The sequence below is a fragment of the Phacochoerus africanus genome, chromosome 6, assembly GCF_016906955.1.
Source record: "Phacochoerus africanus isolate WHEZ1 chromosome 6, ROS_Pafr_v1, whole genome shotgun sequence".
Classification (NCBI taxonomy): Eukaryota; Metazoa; Chordata; class Mammalia; order Artiodactyla; family Suidae; genus Phacochoerus; species Phacochoerus africanus.
Genome location: NC_062549.1, coordinates 113,389,327 through 113,408,060, shown reverse-complemented (window position 1 = coordinate 113,408,060; position 18,734 = coordinate 113,389,327). Strand labels below are relative to the sequence as shown.

General features: G+C 36.8%; 1 pseudogene; it reads right to left on the bottom strand.

Moving 5' to 3' along the window:
- Positions 1–12,829, bottom strand: part of LOC125128743 (BRISC complex subunit Abraxas 2-like) — a 79,320-nt pseudogene extending 66,491 nt beyond the window's left edge.
- Between the last annotated feature and the right edge of the window lie 5,905 nt (positions 12,830–18,734).

Below are 18,734 nucleotides of genomic sequence, written 5' to 3'. Positions count from 1 at the left end.
ATAATCCTATTTTATGCTCTTAACTTTACTGTTTCTTTCTTAATTGCATAATTACTCATTTTGTAATGTATTATCAGTTTTGAAATACTAGAATAGTCTTTTTTCCATACTGCCTTCAAGAAGAGTTGAACACTATTATAGCTTCTTTCTTACCTTCTGACACTTCCCATATATCTATTTTATCTTGAAGGTAGAGTCCATTAATTGTCACTTTTTTTTCCTTTTGTATTCCACTTTGTTCCAGCAGTTATACCAGTTAAGATTTTTCAGTACTAGCTCTTCTTTATTTTTGGTGTTCCGTATTCTAATTTATTTTTATTAGGCTTTTCTCTATCTTAATGATGTTGTTTAATTAAATCTAATTATTTCTTTTCAAAATCAACAACCACATTTAGTGGCTGTTCCATTATTGGAACAAAATTGTACCTATACTTTGAAAAATGAGTATTATTTAACTCTTCATGTCATGAGTGATCCCATGAGTTTTTTAAGTGTCTGGGGACATATGAAGATATAATCTGCACAATCTATATTTTGATACGATTGAGAGATGATCAATTTGGATAAAATAGGAACATGAATTAAATGAAGTAGGTGCTGGAAAATACAAAAAGGAAAAAACACGTTATTGAGCTCAAGTATGGAATTCCACGTTTAAGATGGTAGATTACATCTGCCATGCTTTATTTAGGAGAAGATATTTGAATAAATTATTTAATCGGTATTTGTTTGATATGTTTTTTCATTGTGTATTGGCACTGAAAATTGAAGTTAAAATTATTAATGTCCTTTAATAGAAGTTTATACGTTTTTGTTGGAATATACTAGGCCTTTTCTAATTCTTTCAGTTCCCAATATTGAATTTATTTACTATATTTCTCGATTTTTAAGTTTTTTTGTTTTATTTTATTTTATTTTATTTTATTTTTGGCTGTGCTCATAACATATGGAAGTTCCTGGCCCAGGGATCGAACCCGTACCACAGCAATAACCAGAGCCACAGCAATGACAAGGCCAGATCCCGAACTGCTGAGCCACCAGGGAATTCCCTGTCTTTGCTTATTTATTCATCCCTTTCTGTTCTGTGTTCTTCACTGGGGATTCCTATGACTTACATAGTTTACTTTCATTCTCCTCCTCATCTTGGAATAAAATTGTTCCAATCTGTCTTCTATTTCACTTATCTGATTTTCTTCCAGGATAAATCTCCTGTACTATATTAGATATTTCCAATATTTATTTTATTTTTTATATCTTAGAAATCATTTCAGTTTTTCGTTCATTTTTAAGATTCAATTTCAGTTTATTAACCATTGGTATGAGCTGTTTTTAATAAAACTGTATAGGAATTCATGTGAAAGTCTTTCAGGAATTCCCATGACCTTTAAACTTTTTGTGATTTCTCCTTTTTCTTCGATATTACAGAATATTTTGTTTGCTTCTTTGTCTTGAACTGAGAACTTTTTTTTTTTTTTAAATTAATACCATCTACTAATTAGCTTGCTCTCTTCTGGGAAATAGAACTTGAAACAGACTTAAAAGCCCTAATGTTTGGAATTGGAAAGTGGACCAATTTAAGAAGTTCCCTTTAATTGCCTTCAAAATCCAAATATTTTCAGAGCACATTCCTGTATCTGAAAAAAAAATGTAATTCTCAATTTCATGTTGGCAATTTAATACTGTAAGAAGAGGATAAGTGAATGAACAGAAATGTGCATATATAAATGTTTATTGGGTGCCAGATGTTAGAATGTACATGAGACAGAGAGATGGCAAAAGCCCATGAAAAGATGTTCAACATCACTAACTGTCAGAGAAAGGCAAGTCAAAACTACAATTAGGTACTTCCTGACACAGAATGTCCATTATCAAAAAGTCTGCAAAGAATAAATGCTGGAGAGGATGTGGAGAAAAAGGAAATTTCCTACACTATTTGTGGGAATGTAAATTGGTACAACCATTATGGAGAACAGCATGGAAGTTCCTTAAAAAACTAATTATAGAATTACTATAATATCCAGCAATCTTACTCCTGGACATGTATCTGGAGAAAACAATAATTTGAAAAGATACATGCACCCCCATCTTCATCACAGCGCTGTTTACAATAGGCAAGACATGGACGCAACCTAAATGTCTATGGAGAGAAGAATGGGCAGAGATATGCTCATATTCTATTTATTGCTCCGGAAAGGGGTCATATGAATATGTTCATTATCCTGAACTGTTTATCTTAAAAATGTGTGGGATGCAGGGGTAGCCACATTGTGCCTGTATCTGCCAAACAGCTGTAAATAATCATCTGCATTATCTCTAATGAATATGCTGTCTAATGATAACATACATCATACGCCATTAAACAAGAATAAGCATTATGCCATAAATGAATGAAGAGAGGTTGAAATAATTTTGGTGAGGAATCAGAAATAGCTTCCTAAAGAAATCATCAGTATAGAGAGTTGACTGGGTGTACAGAGAGACAAAAATGAAGGAAATCAGTTAAATTAATTGCTATACTCCAGGATTGCATTTTTTGTTGTTGTTGTTTCGTTTGGTTTGGTTTTTTTAGGGCTGCACCCGTGGCATGTGGAGGTTCCCAGACTAGGGGTCAAATTAGAGCTGTAGCCGCAGGCCTACACCACAGCCACATAGGATTTGAGCCACATCTGCGAACTACACAACAGCTCACAGCAATGCTGGATCCCCAACACACTGAGCAAGGCAAGGGATCCAACCTCCGTCCTCGTGGATGCCAGTCAGACTCGTTTCCACTGAGAAACAATGGGAACTCCCTAGGACTGCATCTTAGTATTTAAGGGATGAGCATTGTATCTTGGGTTGTAAGGTGATTTCTAAATATTTGCTGAAAGTGAACAACACTGGACTGAATATTATCTTTGACAATAAACCGAATTACCACATGGGGTAAAGAAAGCACAAACTTTTCTCATCATTTACACTATCTTTTGGGGAAATTCTGAACATGAGCATGGGTTTGGGGGATTATCATTCTCATTAAACAAAAAAAAATGAGCAAAATTTTGTTAATACAGTCATTAAGATGTTGGAAATATGGAAACTGATAAGCATCACAAAAGTGACAAAATACCTACAAATTACATGTTGTGAAGTTTTCCAATTCAATGAATTCCTTATTGATTTATCTTCATACTTTTTTCTTTTTTGATTTAAAAATCATATAGCAATATTTTAGAAATGCAGAGGTAAAAAAATATTGAGAAGAAATAGAAGAAAAAATTATACATACCCAACTCTAAGGCAACCTCCCTACCATGGATTAAATCTATCCACTCATCCACTGCAACAGCATCTGGATAGAGGGTCTAATTTCACCTTCAACAGCATTAGTCAAAGAATAAACAGAAAAACCCAGCAAGTCCACTAAATGAGGACTTCATCAATCAGTTAGCAAACACAACTAAGTCTAAAACAAGTCAACGATTATTTCTATTGGATCAGAAAGCAGAAAATCAAATACAAAGCAGCTCTGGATTTCTTCAAGAGGAGCAAGTTGTCTGAAGTGAACAAAACTTTGAGCAAGTGTTCCTTCTCCCTCCAAAAGATATGATCAGCATTACAATTGTAAACAACTCTGTCATCTTTAAAGGAACCTGGTCAATGATGTCACTTCCAACATTAAATTGTGAAATATAAATGAGGGAGGAAGCAGATGTGGAATCAAAAGAAGAAAAATATATTTCTAAAAAAAAAAAACCCTCCGAATTAATTCTTATCTCATGTAGAGGTGACAAGTGAGAAACTATCTAAGGGAGATAGAACAGGGGAGCAGTGGGGCAAGATGGAATGCCAAGAGGGCCAGATACGGCATCAGAAAGCCAGCCCCTGACCCCCGTGCCATTTTCACTCTCTTTTCTTGCTTCTCAGGTTTGGCACTTTATATGCAAACATGCATCTGCCTGCCTATTTCCACAAATTCCCTTCCTCTCCAAAGAAGCTTGGAGAACTCCCTGAAGAGAAATGGAGGAGTGGGGGAGGGAACCTCTGTTCACTCGTCCACAATGGGTAACCTGGTAAAATGAACTTATTTATTGCAATCTCCAATTGCAGTAAATAAAACCAAGTGAGTATATGAAAAAAATAGAATGTATAAATGTGGGAAGCAAAGATCACTACATGCATTTTTAGTAAATAAATAAATAAATAAATAAATAATTTAAAAAATTCTGAAATCTTATCCTATGTGCAGATTATGACAAAATTGATCCTATCTAGATTTTTCTCAGGTGACATCTATACTGAGTCACTAATGTTCCATAAACCAGAACAAACCTCTGACTTGGTGGCATCCGTCACCCAACTAGGTCATGCAGAGCAGCTTAAAGATGACGATGCTTCACTTTGTAACCCACAGTATAATTCTCATGTAGCCTTCCTATCCATACAAAGCAGAGACTTTAGAGCAGAAAGCCTCCAGGTCAATACCGTTTTGGTTTTTTTGGGGTTTTTTTTTTTTTTTTTTTTGATTAGTTCATTCTTAGGCTCCTGTACTTAGCCAGATTAAAAAAAAAAAAATCCACATGAGGAAAAACTGACAGAGAGGGAATGCCCAAATTTATTTTGTTTTATTTAAGGTCAGGGAATCGATCTTATATCCACTCTTAGTACCTAGAAAAGGCAAAAGGAGCAAGCACTGAGTAAATAAGATATGGGAGCCAGTGCTTTGCTCACACAGCTTTGGCTGTGTGGCCTTAGGCCAGTCATTCCCCCTCCTCTCAATTCTCCTACACCCTTTGTAAAGTGGGGTTGGTAAGAATACCTCTTCCTGGGACTGATTCAAAAATGTAATTAGATAATGCCTGCGAAAGCACTCTGTGAACTCTAAAGTGCTCTGCAAATACAAGGGATACAAGATTGGACAGCTGCCTCTGCATGGCTCCTTCTCAAATATGGCCAGATATTAACATTTTGGTGGTGAAAAGGAGTGCTAATATTTCTCATTGGCACTTTCCTACTGCAGAAGTAAGTAATCTAAGTAGAAGGAATATATTTTTCCTTGAGACTCAATAAAGCTATTTTCATTTTAATTGGGAAATTGTGGCACATAAACATTTTTATTTTCCCTGAATTGACTCTGTTGGGGAAAAAAAAATGAAAATGTTGCTCACCACTCTTCTAATGGAAAAATCTGAAAGTCAGAGGAACCCTGTCCTCATCTTGCCATCAAGACCTTGTGTGTGACCTTGGACAAGTTACTGTTCTTCCCACCAATCGGTTCTATACAACAAATATTTATACAGCCCTGAATGTATGCCAAGTGCTGTGCTAAGTTCAGCCTGAAAAAAACAAAGAAAACAGCAAAAGGCATAGTCCTTTACACCTAAGAAGTTTACAATTTAATAAATGTTTTTCATCTTCCAAACAGAAGGGGTACCCACTTCTCAGATTTGTTATGAGGATAAAAAGCACAGGAGAGTGCTGGGTAAAAATGGAAAGTGATATATATATACACACACATACATACACACACACACACATACACACACACATATATATATATATAGTGGAACTATTACTAGACATAAAACCATCAGTAGCAGTAAAATACTTATCAGAGAGAAGTGGAGAAAGGATTAATGCTCCATACAGGGAGAGCTACATATATTATTTTATCCATACAACAAACTGGTTAGATGAACATTACCGCTGCTTTACCAGTGGGAAAACTGAGACTCATATCAATTAAAAGAACTTAGCTAACAAGTCAGAGCCACTATTCAAACCAAGGTCAGTCCGAACCAAAAGGCCACAGAAATATTTGATGTAGATTGTGCATCAGAAATCCACACATATTTTCACAAAGGATTTGCCAAAACTTAACAAGCAGCAATAATCAGCTATAGAATGGCTAAAAACATCATTTTCCAACTTATCTTCTTAAAAGGGCATTTGAAGGAAAGAAATAAATTGAACTAACTTAATTAGCATGTCAACATAAAGGATCAAAAAATGATATCATTGTTTCCTTAACACTCCTCAACACAACTCATGCTTAGAATGATCTTTGTTTAAAAGCAGAATTAATATTGTTTTCTGAATCCTTAAGTAGTTAGAATGGATGCGCAAAACTGCACATTTCAGCGCTCACATGGTTAAAGGAATCATTTAGAGAGGGCTTCATGAAATAAAAATTTCCGTAATACTTTCTGTGTGGATTAGCATGCCAAGCAAAATGCAAAAGGTAGCTTAATGCCTACATATATTAAAATCAAGAGCTTAACTTCTAATATCCTCTCTCCAATCAGGTATGGATTTACAAAACATTTTTCTATGGTTGTTATTTTTTCCTAGCTAAAACTCACAACTAAATCCACTAACCTTAAAGATCATTGAGTTATACTGGTACGATTTGCAAAATTTATTTTCAACCTACATACAGAATTAAGCAAACTCTGTGGAGGGGCAGGGAGCGGATGCAAAAGCTGGAAACTGCTTAGAATCAGCTAAGAAGGGTACAAATAAATCAAATAGCCTGGAACTATAAATATGTAATGACTATTTAGAACAAAAAATTTAAATGATTGACTCTCTTGCTGACCTAAATGGCTATGAATTAACACTTTTCCTTTACAGCAGGACGAGAACGGATATTTATCTAGCATCTACTAAATGCTAGACCCTGTGGTACATGCTTTTTATAAATCATTTCATTAGTCTCCCACAAAAAAAAACCCTACAAAGCAAATAATATTCTCTTTATGTTCTAGACAGATGATGGAAATTCCAGATGACGGAATTGAGATTTAGAATTCAGATAATGGTCCCAAACACACAACTAATAAATAGCAAAGCCAAGATTCATCTCTGAGTCTATTTTCTTCAATGTCCTGCATCCCTCTTCTCATTAGGTACTTTAGATTGTCCTATCTCTTCTCCGTATGCCACATGCTAATGTAAAAGACAATGACAAGAATTCCCAGTATAGGTTCCTTTGTTATTCGCTTAAAAATAATTTTTAAGGACCTACTCTTTGCCAAGCCCAGTGATGGGCAACACAGTGGTGAAGGAAAAATACATGGGCTTTGTTCTCATGGGGTTTACACTGCAAATTATTTTAAGTTTTCAACCAAAGGAGTTTCAAAATAAGCCAGGATTGAAAATAAACTAGACTCTTCCTAGTGACCCAGATATATCTAGACTGTCACTCACCGTCTGGTGACTCAGGCTAAAAAGCACACTGAGTCCAGTTGTGTCATTTATAAAATAGAGAAAATAAAAATGATAATATTTACCTCAAGGTGATAGTATGAGGAATAAATAATTCAATCCTATGAAATTACCATGACCATTCAGAAACAGAGGCATACAGACATAAAAGGAATATCATTCTACTTATTAAGGAAAAGATAATACATGTTTAGCTTATGAAAAAAGCAATTATGTAACATAATAGCAACACTTTGTACCACACTGCAAAGTTTTGAGACTCCTGTGCATGCAGGCAGATAAATAATAAATTGGAAAAGGAATTTCAGAAAAGAAGAACTCATATATTATTTGAATTATGAGAATACCAGATTAAGGGAAAGATTTACCACAGAGAGATGCTTGTTGTCCAAGATGCCAGGTAGGCAACGAAGACAGAATGATGCTCAAGAGATGGGCCATATCCCCAGGGAACTCGTAGTCTACTGGGATATACAGAAAATAGCCAGATGCTATTCATTATTGTAGGTGGTAAATTAGGGAGATTCAGGGCATTATGGAAACACAGTCTGAAGTCACTCAAATCCATCCTAGTGTCTACAGAACCCCTACACAGAGGATTGCGGGATGAAGAGGCAATTTCCAGACGAAGGCTAATATGTAGTGGTAGGAGGATATATTAAGCAGAAAGAAGGCCTAATGCAAACACATGGAAACAAGAGCAAGCAGGAAACACTGAAGACTAGAACCTAGTCCATTGTGGCTGGAGGAGGGAGCGAGCAGAGGGCAAAGCAGGGGAAATAGTTTGCTGCAGAGAATGAGCCTGGAGAAGTTAAGGGAGAGATACCCTAGGCATAAAGACTTCTGAGGATATATTAAGGAAGGTGGAGTTTCTCCTTACAGTAAACTAACTGATATTAAGAGGCTCTGATTTTGAGTTTGATTTTGGCATGGGGGTAGGCAAGAAGGTCACAATCAGACTCGCTCTTAAGAGACATCCCACTGGTGTCTGGGTGAAGAATGTGGTTGGTTACGTGAAGCCAGGAGGCTGATTAGGAGGATGCTGGACTTTCTAAGCTAGAACTTCTGCTGAGTTATCATGACCGAAGATTGAAAATAAGTGAGTACCATAAATATAAATCATCAGCGGAGTAAATCATTTGCCAAAGAAATGAAATGCTAATTGAAAAGCCAGAAGGGTACTGAGCAAGATGAGGAAGGGCATGGAGGAGATTAAAGCTATTTCCTTTGGCCCAGGTTTGTAGGACTTTCAGGATTGACTGGAACAACCTCCCTGCTCTCACTTGCCCAAGGGCTCCCAATTATCCTTTCTGTTCATCCTAGGGGAGAAGTATGATGGCTGCCTTTTCAGGAAGTGAAATGCAGGTCCCATCTGGGGGATGCTGAAGGCTCACCTGTTACATCATTTACTTAGTAGAGGGCAGTGGTCTTAGCTGACTGAGAATTCACTTGCGGCTTTCAGCCCTGTCTCTGCCATCACATTGGGGTATTTCTCATCTATACACGTTGCTGCTGTGAAGTCAGGACCATTTTGTCTCCCACAAGAAGACAGATTTATTCATTTCAGTGGTATCATAATATTGAATAGCTGGTCATCATATCTCACTGTCTCACTTCTCACACTCTCCTGCTTTGTCAGGCACAGTCCCCTGGCTAAAAACTGTGAAAACCAAAGGAAAACATGTTATAGAAGCAACTACACTGCTGAACAAAACATAGAGACTCTGGATATAAGCAGAAAAATCCAACAATTTATTTTTCTGTCCTTTTCCAAATTAATTCTTAAAAAGAACATTATGCTGATATAAAGCTTCATATTTGAATGATCTATCTCGTATTTTTATAATTATAATAACTATTGATCTAACTTAATTCCTGATTTTAAAAAGGAGTATATTTTTAGAGAGATCAGTTATGCAATGAGAACATGGAAATTAAATAAGTTATTTAAAATTCACAGATCAATTTAATAATTGCTGGTACTTATCGGCAGGCCACCTGACTCCAAGATAAATTGCCAAGCCCCACACCAGGCCTAAAGGCTCAGTTTGACTGAATTGGCCCTTTGATGAAACCACAGAGCAAGTTCAAAGACAATCTTTGTTCAGAGTCAGAACGCCATAGGTAAGTCTTCTCACTACCACCTTTGTAGCATCTGTGGACTTTTTACTGATATTAGGATAATAATATAATAATATAGTAATAATAACAAAACAGTGATAACTAAGCAGCTGTTGCATAATGGTTAATATTAAAACAACAATAATAATAGATGAGTGTAGCAAGGTGATTAAGCATGCAAGTGCTGGGTCACATTGTCTAGGTTTATGGTGCGGGCTCCAAATACTCTTTGACTCAATGTATGAGCTTAGGCAAATTGCCTATCCTTTCTGTTCCTCTGTCTCTTTTTTAAAATAATGGTCATTCATATCTAGGAAAAAAAAGGCCTGGTGAATTATAATAACAGCATCTAACAGAGATGTATTGTTAGGTGCTTTAAAATTACCTGACAGACAGTAAACATTCAGTAAATTTTGCCTACAATCATTATTTTTAAATGTGTATATTGCATTATGTGGTTAAAATATTACTAGTATAATTGCTGCCGTCACTGTTACTACAATCATTACCGGAACCACTTTCTGGCGCGCAACAGCAGCATGACGTAGGTGATAACATAGCCGTGCAATTACTCCACCCTTAAGAGACTGAGCCAGAGTTTGAACCAGATAGGCCTTGCTTATTCCTTTCTTATTGCTCCTGTGACAAATTACTACAAACTTATTTTTGAACAGTATTATAGTATCAGAAATCTAGCATGGGCCTCACTGCGCTAAAGTTAAAGTTTGGCCAGGCTGCCTTCTTTCTATGTCTAGGAGAGAAGGCATTTCCTTGCTCATTGAGGTTGCTGGCAGAACTCAGTTCCTTGGGATTATCAGACTGAGGTCTCCATTTTCACGCTGGCTTTCAGCTAAGAATTATTTTTACCTTCTAAAGGCCAACAACTCTCTGCCTCATGGCTTCCTTCCTTCACTGTCCAACTGAGGTACAAAGGGCCAAGTCTCTCTCATACTTCAAATGACTCCTGCCTATTCTTCCATCACATTTCTCTGACTGACTCTTCTTCCTCTTCTTCCACTTTTAAGGTGTCATCAGATGACACTGAGCCGACACAGATAATTCAAGGTAGTCTCTCATCTTAATGGCCATGACCTTAATGCCATCTTCCCAAGTTCTCTTAGCCGCGTAGTGTATCCTGTTTACACGTTTCAGAGCTGAGGGCATGGGCCTCTTCTGTGGGCTACTGTTCTGCCTATCGCTCTGTGGCACCTGTGGTTTGTGGTGGGGACCAGTTGGAGTCAGAGCAGTAAAGCTGCTAGGGACAGACAAGGAGGAAAATGAGCAATAGAAGCAAGAAGATAAATTAATCAAACTTTCTTAAAGGCAACTCTAATTTCATACTAAGCAGGAGACCAGTGGTGAAAGCAAGAGTGTGGGTACATTAGATCAGTTTTTTGAGAAACAAAACAAATTATAAATTTATTAAGGTGTAAATAGGGGAAAGTGAAAACTAAAAGAAATTATGGGTAAATTTTAGTTTGACAGTAGAACTTATGGCTATATTTTAGTTTGATAGTACTAACTAGGTTATTGGTTGAAAAGAATTAAGAAGGAAAGATTAAGAGTTGAGCAAATAAAATGTGTATGCAAGAAGACTATGTCAAGGGGTTAATAACACAAATTTACTCATATCTCTAACTAATAAATAAGATGAAAACTCCAACAGACACGTGGACAATGGAAATTAATAAACAGGCACTTCAATTCATAATTACCTAGAATGAACCTATATCTAATCATCTTCCAACATTTTTACATAAAATCCAGGTGATATTACAATAAATTGTTACAATAATGAGATACATCCTGTAGGTGAATTTTTTGAAAGTCATTATCAAGAAGAGTAAAATACATGAGGTTATCGTCTCTGATTTAAAACGACCAAAAAAAGTCTAGCAGATATAACTCATCAAAACAAAACAAAACAGGCACTTCATAAATGAAGAAAAAAACAGCGGTCAATAAATATATGCAAATACTAAACTACACATATATTATTCAAATACCAAATTTAGGCAACGATAAAAACTAGCCTAAATAATGTTTTCCTGGTGATAAATTTCTAAATGTTTATCTCAAGGAAATAAGCATAACTATACACCAAAAATATTTATACGTGTTCTTATCAGAGCATTATTTATGTAAAATAGAAACAAAATTAAGAAAATGGTATATGTAACTGAAATGATACCTTGTGTTTGCAATGAATGGTTTATATAATCACTGTTCAATGTTTTTGGCCAAACATGTGAACATGATTTGGTGTTTAAAACAAACAAACGAAAAATCTTTGAAAAGAAACAGAAATCAAGCTATTGAGCTTTTCTTAAGAACCAACATTTGCAAAGTAAGAACTAACATTTGAGGCATCGAAACCATAGCGAACACAATAGAAAGCTGCTTTAAAAACTTTTGGAAGATTTCATGGTACAAATATAGAACTATTTGGAAGAGAATAAACTAGGATAAAGGCCAAAACACAAATGCGAGCAAACGTATCAATATATCTGGTTTCAGAGAGATTGGGGCAAACAGAATTTAGAAAGATATTATCAAGAATTGAGTTAGGGAGTTCCTGTCATGGCACAGAGGAAACAAATCTGACTAGGAATCATGAGGTTGTGGGTCTGATCCCTGGCCTTGCTCAGTGGGTTAAGGATCCGGCACTGCCCTGAGCTGTGGTGTAGGTTATAGATGCAGCTCGGATCTGGCATTGCTGTGCCTGTGGCATAGGCAGGCAGCAACAGCTCTGATTAGACCCCTAAGCTGAGAACCTCCATATGCTGTGGGTGCGGCCCTAAAAAGACAAAAAGAAAAAATTTGAGTTATATTTAGTCATTAGTCTTCATTTAATGATTAAGAATTAACCATGATTTGTCACTTAATGAGTAAGATTTATGATGCTCTGTAAGAATGAAAATATTAGTAATTAATAGAAAAGGCTTGGTAAAGACATATGATCACTCACTCAAAAACCATTCAGTACTGGAAATGAGACATGATTACTTTACATCCGGCAAAAATTTATAATGTCAAATTGTTAGTAACATTTAACTATAGAAAGAGAATGTAAATTTCAGAGTTCACAGTATGAGTAATGAATAATCAACTGAGGAATAATTGCAGTCATAGAACATCATTATTCATATGCTTTGCTTCTCAGGGCATCTTCGTACGATATTGAATTTGATAATACTTGATCAGAAATGGAGAAATGGTCACTTCCCACCAGCTTCTTAAAAGGTCTAATAGTCAACACCAAAAATACGCAAGATCATAAATGATCCGTTAACAAAGTCCAAGAGATGTAAAGTAAAGAATATGTATTTCCCTTACTTCGGGATATTTACCTGGAAAGAGCAGGGCTATTAATTTTCAGAGAGATTAAACTCGAGGGCACGTTCCAGTGCAAAAATGTAGTGATAGTAACGATGCTTTGATCATTACTACTTTCCTCTGAAGAATATTGCATTTTCTTTCTATTGCCCTTCTCAGAATCCATTCTTTAGCAAATCCTTTCAGTTCTATACAAAAAATTACTTCCAGGCATCTCGCAGGTTGAATATGGCTTGCACGCTACAACTTTATAATGCTGTGTGTGAATCCTTGTATCTTGTGTTAAATTTATGTTTTTTAAGCCTTGAACTAAGAGTCCTACTGTCCTATGAACTAATTCAGTACTGAAAAGACAAAAAAAATTGATTAGAAAACCTTTGAAATTTCTTGGCCTTTCCATTTGCCTTGAAGTGAAAGTTAAGAAAGATCAAGATCCCTACCAGAGTCTGCCCTTAGACAGTACTATGTGAAGAGGCTTAGGAAAGTCGAATGAATGGAAAAGATACGTTAGCCCCCAAATCCAGGAATACAACCTTTTGATATTTGGCATCTTCTGAAGAGACGTATAAGAATACTGAGAGTTCCCTGGTGGCTCAGTGGGTTAAGGATTTGGTACTGTCACTTCTGTGGCTCAGATCACAGCTGTAGCTTGAATTTGAATCCTGCCCCAGGAACTTTGGCATGCTGCAGGAATGGCCAAGAAGAAAAAAGAAAGAAAAAAGAACATTTCTTCATAAGTATTTTACTATAAGCTGGAGAGTTCATGTGCCCGGGAACTCCTTGTTAAGAAGCTCAATAGGCCCTCCAGTTAAAGTCCTGCAGTAAAAGTGAGCCTGGGTCTAGCCTCATCATGTAATATATATACTACCAAAAGGCCAAAGGGCATGAAGAAACTCGTCCTCGAACACACAAAAATGTATTTTTAAACTACATTTAAGTGGCAGGGATGAGGAGAGGGAAGAGATGATTGTTTTAATGACTAAAATGTTAATAGATTTATATTTATTCTTTAGCTGAACTAGTGAAAACATCAGCATTCCTGTCTATTTGCTGTGCTGTAACCATTCATACTCAGCCTGCAAAGACTTCAGAGCTGGCATATTTGTCACGCTTTCTGCAAATTCCAAAGGGTTAGATTCTGCTAGGAGACAGCACTAATAATAAAGCATGCTCTCATGAATTCACACTAATAACTAGAAAACCAATACAAATTGCAGAATTGGAGAGATTAACTGGAATGCAGAGACATACAATAAGCAAATCAGCCCTACTTCATCAAGCAAATGTTTTTTGCTGTACAATAACAAAGATAATTGAAGACTGTATTGGAAGAGAGCCTAACAGTCTAATAAGTACTTGGCTGTGATTTACTTGCCAATCAGAAATGGAGACGTGACAAGTTCTGAAGCGGATAATTCCTGATTTGAGCAGTGACCTTATTGTTTGCTGATTTCAAATTTGGCTTAAAGGGTTATGTTAGAGTTAAAAATTTTTTCAAAGGAGGGACCAATCAGTCAGTGAATTTAACTTAAAGTTCTATCATGTCTTAAATGCACTTTTTTGGTTTCTCTGTAATCAAAATATTACTTGTTAAATATATATATATATATATATATATATATATATATATATATATATAATGAATGCAAATCAAAGCAATCAAACTACTTCAGCTTCCCACTGATGGAACAGACTACCAACATTTGCTAACAATGGAATCTTACTAGTGGTATACCCTTGAGCTAGTTTTCTTTAAACTTTAGTACATTCTCCTACAAAACATAAATAATAGTGCCCACCCTGCAAAATTGCTGTGAAGATTAGTTAAGATGCACTGTGGATTTATTTGGTAGGTAGGAAATGAAGATTGGACATGTAGGACCAGTGACAGCTCCCAGCATCACCTGAATCTGTTGAATTCAGATAATGACAAATTTTATTCAGAATGATAAATTTTATCTTCGGTTGCAAGAGAAAGAAAGAGGATGAAGCATGGTGACCAGAGCCAGAGGAAACCAAGTTGAGAAAATAGAAAATGAAGTCTATTTTCCAGTGACCCCCCAAGTTCTGAAAAAAAGTATTTTTCAGCGACCCCAAGTTCTGGAAAAGAAGGGTAGGGCAGAAGATAAGGGGCCATTTTGACAAAGGATAGTGAGAGCCTGAGTGTGCAGTCAGCCACACTTAAGGGCTTAGGAAACAGATTTCCCATTTTTCTACCAAAGTGACCGCATTAAGCCAGGCTGTAGAGTAAATGAGAAATATCAGTAGGATCAGCAATGCCTGACAGAGAGGCAAAAACTTCAGGACCACTGACGGTAGTAGCCATGGTGAATTCTCTCTCTCAAAACACTTGTGGGCAATAAACACCCAGGAGAATGCTAACACAAAAGAGTATGAGTAGACGTTTCTTGAGAAAAGTCTTAGACATTCTGGAATAATGGAAGGGCTTGGCAGAGGAGAGGAGGGCTGCTGGAAGGAACTAAAGAGGCATTACCATCTGAAGCCTAATGTATTTTGTTCCTGTAGTTAACAGCCCCTGGGTCATTTGAGTTACATGTTCGCCACATTTTTGTTTTCGCCTCTTACCCCAACAAAAGACAAACTCCTAGAAAACAGATGCACATCTCATGTTTTGTATGTCTTGTATTTTTTGTATGTCTTACACTAGCCAGCACTAGGCTAGGCACAGGGGGGCTGTTTAATATACTCATATTGACTTTCATAGTGCACAGACCAGAGGAATTGATCAATAAGTAAATAGGTCGAGAGGCTACTTTAGAAAAAAAATTGACAAACAAGACATAAATAAATCACCAAGAACAGATGGCATCCAACCAAATGTTTCTAAAGCAGTCAGAGGACACTGGAATTGCTGGCTAAAATGTTTAATCTTTCATCAGAATTGGACACTGTACCAAACCCCTGGCATATTGCCATCTTGTTTTTAAACAAGACTTAGAAAGTGACCTTGGAATTGGTTTGCTGCTATAGAGCTGAAAATTAGTAAATTATGTGGTAAATATTAGCAATGATATAAGCAGTTTTTTATTGTTTACAGAATGGTAAAACAGGCCAAAAAATGGAATTAAATTTAACTAAGTGGTGTTTATATTTTGAAGAATAGAGGACAAAGGGGAAACAATGAGAATAATTTATTTCAACCTTTAGAAAGTCTTGGGAAGATTCCAGTCCAACGAATTCACTAGAAGATTAGAGAAAATGCTTACTCATAAAGAGAAAACCAACCTCAGCAGAGGAAACAAAGCTAAGAGTAAGTTGTTTTTCTTTATCTATATAAATGTCGACATTGAAGTCCATGAGGGATGGGACAGATGCATAACTGGTTTCAAAGAGGGAGCAAACCATTTTAAAGAATGAGTGAGCTTTTGCCAAACAGAGAAGAGAGAGGACAGTCCAGGTGGAGGAGACAAGGTGTGCCAAGGATGCAGAGATTTATGGCTTGTGTTGTAACAGGAAAGACCCTCAGCTCAGGTGAGGAAGGAATGGCATGAGCGGAGTCAGTCCAGATGGAAGAGTGCCCCACTCCCCACCTCCTACAGGATAGGTAAGGTTGGCTCTATCCTGTAGGCAACAGGGAAGGGCAGTATTTCCCATTACCGTGTGGAGGTGATGTGGTATTAGACTTGTTTTTTTAGAAAATAATTTTGGAAATAGGATTTGAAGGGAAGTCAGAAGAGATGAAGAGTTGGGAAGAGATTAGCAGCAATGAGAAGGTCACGGGACAGGTCTGTGGTGAGTTTTCAGGTGGTGGGTAGGAGGATGAAGCTGATATGTTGGATCTTGAGAGACTGAGCCATGAGATGGATAAATTGTATAGGCAGAGAGTAGAAAGAGCCAGCTAATGAGTTTACCACATGCCTCATTTAATTAGATAGAAATATTCAATTGGTAGAAATATAGGTGAATAAAAAATGAAGGATGTAGGAGTTCCCATTGTGGCTCAGTGGATTACAATCCTGACTAGTATCCATGAGGATGAGGATTTGATGCCTGGCCTCGCTCAGTGGGTCGGGACTCTGATGTTGCCGTAAGCTGTGGTGTAGGTCGCAGACATAGCTGGATCCCAAGTTGTTGTGACTGTGGCACAGGCTGGTAGCTGTAAGCTCCAATGCAACCCCTAGCCTGGAAACTTCCATATGCTGTGGGCTTGGCCCTAAAAGGAAAAGAAATAATTAAGGACGTAGACATATATATTAGACTTGTATAAGAGGTAGTTAAAGTCTCAAGGATGTCCATTTTATACCAAACTTTTGGAACACTTTTTATATACCACATTATTGAGGATTTCTTTCCTAATCTATCATTGTGTCACATTTAAGGCAGGGTCTTATTACCTCCCCTCTGGGCTGTCTGGATAACTCTTTCACCACTTCCTCAGCTTCCAGTCTCTTTACCTTCAACATCATTCACCTTCTGTAATCCAGTATGTTCTCAGACCCCTAGTTCCTCAGGTTGAGGAAGCACAGTCCACTCTGCCTCTCTGGGACCTTTCTGTGGAATATCAGCTGTCTCTGAGGGCTCTGGAGTCTTGAAGCTTGACTGTGTGCTTCGTTTTGTTTAACTCAGCATTTCCCAAATTCGTCACTGTGGAAATGCTTTATTAGTTATTTATTTGTATTTTTTCAAGTAAGGTTTTTAAAAGCCAAGAGACTAACTCTGGACCTCAGTCCACTAATATAGCAATTAAAAAATGCCACTTTAGGAATGAAGATCACTCTTGGATGGAAAAGAAAATTTTCTAGTTTCCTGTCTCTTACAAAATCAGGGCCAAATGCACAAAGTTTTCCAATCAACCTTCCAGAATCTAACACAAATGTACCCTTAAAATCGGATCCTGATCCTTTGTGAAACTTTCCTAGCCCTTCCTCTGGGAACATGGCATTTTGAGAGGCTACTTTGATATAGCTATTTATTAATCAAAGATACACCAAAAAGACCATTTTAACTGAGTGTTTTTGATGTGGGTTATTTTGAAACAAACAAGTAATAACACCAAAATTTCAACTATTTCAGTTCTGAAAGACATGTTTTTATCTTATTCTTTCCTTTTTTTTTTTTTTTTTTTTTTTTTGCTTTTTAGGGTTACACCCTTGGCATATGGGATTTCCCAGGCTAGGGGTTGAATCAGAGCTACAGCTGCGGGCCACAGCCAGAGCCACAGCCACATCAACGTGGGATCCAAGCCATGACTACAACTACTCCACAGCACATGGCACCTCTGGATCCCTGACCCACCAAGTGAGGCCAGGGATCGAACCCACATCCTCATGGATACTAGTCTGATTCTATTCCACTGCACCACAACAGGAACTCCCTTTTTTTTTTTTTTACCTTATTCTTCATCCTCACTCCATCTATAAACTCCACCACTTTATGATCAGCTCTAGGTGGAGAATGGAATAACAGAGGGCAGGAAAGTATGAGGCAAGAAACAAGCTGAAGAATGAAATGGTTTGCAAAATCTAGCTGGCAAACCACATATAATCAGGAGTCACGTCACCACCCTCGTTTGCCTCAGAAAAAACCATTAATCAGTATAAATATTTCCTTATTCTCTGCATATTAATATATACCTTAAGCGAACTGTCTCTCAGCCTTTGATTTCTCACCTAGAAATAGCATTTCATAATGAAAACAGATAAACCAAATAGCCTAATAAGAGTAATTTTCCTGTGTGTGGGGGGGTGTATACACATGTACGTACATATATGAATATGGGCAGTTGTTTTGTTAAACTTCCTGATTTGGCCAGTCCTATTTCATTAAGAATATTTATTTTCAAAAGGTGGATTTATGGGAAAACAGGGCGGAACATTGGGTCATAATATGATTACTTATCTCTGCATCAAATTGCATAGAAAATTCTCAATGATATTTCTATTATTTCTCTTAACAATCAGTGGCATATGATGTATGTTATATTTTATTTTTGTATAGTTTTATAATGATGAAAAAACATCAGGTATTAAACTCCTAAACCGTTAACCTGGTATTGGCTGCTTTTTTGTTGTAAAAAAGTAATGCTCACCAAGTGACAAGAATAGGAGTTA